General features: G+C 38.2%; 1 non-coding gene across 1 annotated transcript; it reads left to right on the top strand.

Annotated features, from left to right (window-relative positions):
• Positions 1-1302: 1302 nt before the first annotated feature.
• Positions 1303-1440, top strand: LOC119939766. Its single transcript, XR_005454729.1, has one exon. It is a non-coding gene; the product is annotated as a small nucleolar RNA SNORA7 (small nucleolar RNA).
• Positions 1441-2208: the final 768 nt, after the last annotated feature.

Below are 2208 nucleotides of genomic sequence, written 5' to 3'. Positions count from 1 at the left end.
ATTTAATACCCTCCTTCAATAACATATTCCAAAGTTTAACAACCTTTACTGTCAGGAGATTCTGCTTTTCAACAAATCAAATTCCAGCAGATTAACCTTTTTTCTCTCTTTTCTTATCCTCTATGGAGAACTCAATTCTCCTAACTGTTATTATCAGCCTCTCTCTCCCATCCCTGGTGCCTTCGATTTAACTTCAGGGAGAGTCGGGAACTCAAGTTTGCAGGCTGAATATTATCCTCTAGAAACTTGGACAGGACATCAAGGACACTGATTGGACTGTATATTCTAAAGAGTCCTAGAGATAAACCAGGAAATAGAAAGTCCTAAGTGGGCTGCAACAATTCACTGCTACTGAAAGCTTTTGTAAATCATAACAGGACACATGTTCAATATCACTAAGTGCCACAAGTATTCTTGATTCCTCAGCTGAGAAATAGGTAATACTTCTCCTGTTTGATTCGGTAAATATGTTTTTGTTAATGCAGTTAATCCAAAAGCATTACATTTATCGATCTTTTCAAGCAAAATAAAGATAAATAATTGACATCGTCATTTAATGATTTCAGGTTTGGAATGTTTAAAGTGGAGCAAATTTTCATTGGTAGCCTTGAGAGTTTTGATGCGTGTATGATTCCTTCAATGACTGACTTCTCTTCTTTGGTTGAACAAAGAGCAAAAATAATTAGACTTAATTGGAAACTATATAGTGATAATTCCAGGAGAAGATTCTACTTTTACTCAAAATGACTGAAAAATGTTTACTCATTAAGCTACTGTGTTCAATTATGTTTCAATGTTTCATTAATCATTTTTGCACCCCACCCATTCACTGACATTAAAAAGAAATCAATAATCTGCAGGGAAATGAGATTGATTATTAGATTCCAGAAAAGCTTTCAAGTACGACTTTCAGCAAAAATGACTACTTGCTACGAAGTACAATGTAATACGTTGTATGATTAGGAAAAGAAAACATCGCCTTTTTGTGAGACATATATTTAGGAATGTAAGAAAATCTCTCTAAAGTCAATCCTATTAAAAATATATTGTTCACACCCTAGAATGATTAAATCACGCAATCACAGATTTGGAAGCAGCTTCCAGAAATCAATACGGTAGCTTCAGCTCCACCAGCTTCAGCTTCAGTTAACTGGTTATCTGCCAGTTTCTTACAAATTTCTAGTGGAGATATCACTTTTTTGTGTGTTTTTTTTTTTCTTTTTGGAAGTGCTTATGAGTTCTTACTCTGATGGTGACAGTGGACAAGTCAGACTTGGAACTTTCATATCAAGTAATGATAATAGCTTCTCAGGGTCGCACCTGGAGAGTTTCCAGTACTCTACCAGTCTCGGCTATGAGAAGAAGAGTCAAGCAGCGGCATACCCATTCCATTCCTAGCTTGGGCAGTGGCTAGCAAGTGAAAGGCAATCTGCTACAAGTCAAAACTCACCCACGCTGGGCAGCAGCGACAAGGGAGATAGTTGAGGGCTGAGACTTGAGTTTACTGCACAGAAGTTAGCAAAGGTAAACCACTTCCATATTTTTAACAAGAAAACTCTATGGATACATTACCAGAACTATTGCAGATGGGCAGCGGGATGTTCTGGGAGAAACGTTTCTGTAGTGTCAAACTGGGTAGGAAACAACTCGATGGCATCAGACAAGAATGATAATAGAGGAGCAGTGTGGCCTAACAGATAGATAATGGGCCTGAGAGTCAGAAGGATCTGGGTTCTAATCCCAGCTCTGATGCTTGTCTGTTTTGTGACCTTGGGCAAGTCACTTTAATTCTCTGGACCTCAGCTACCTCAGATGTGAAATGGGGATTAAGACTGTGAAGTCCTTGGGGAACAGAGATTGGGTCCAACCTGATTTGACTGTATCCACCCCAGCACCTAGTTCATTGCCTAGTGCATAGTAATGCTTAACAAAGCCCACAATTATTATTACTATTATTATGACTATAAGTGCAGTATTTGGCAAATGTTATATACCAAGTCCTGGCATAGATATTCTTGATATTATTTAGTGAAGAAAAGTACACATTGAGACATTTTCAACAACACATCACTAACGAGGTGAGCCCTGGAGGGCCCCTAGGAATTTTTGTTATCATCCATGAGAAACTGTCTTAGGAAACCTGACAATCAATATGACTTATTAAGCACTTAACTGTGTGCAAAGCAATGAACTCAGTGCTTGGGAGAG

This window comes from Tachyglossus aculeatus, chromosome 17 (genome assembly GCF_015852505.1).
Source record: "Tachyglossus aculeatus isolate mTacAcu1 chromosome 17, mTacAcu1.pri, whole genome shotgun sequence".
Lineage (NCBI taxonomy): Eukaryota > Metazoa > Chordata > Mammalia > Monotremata > Tachyglossidae > Tachyglossus > Tachyglossus aculeatus.
The sequence above is the reverse complement of the archived record's forward strand: the minus strand, read 5'-3'. Positions and strand labels throughout refer to the sequence as shown.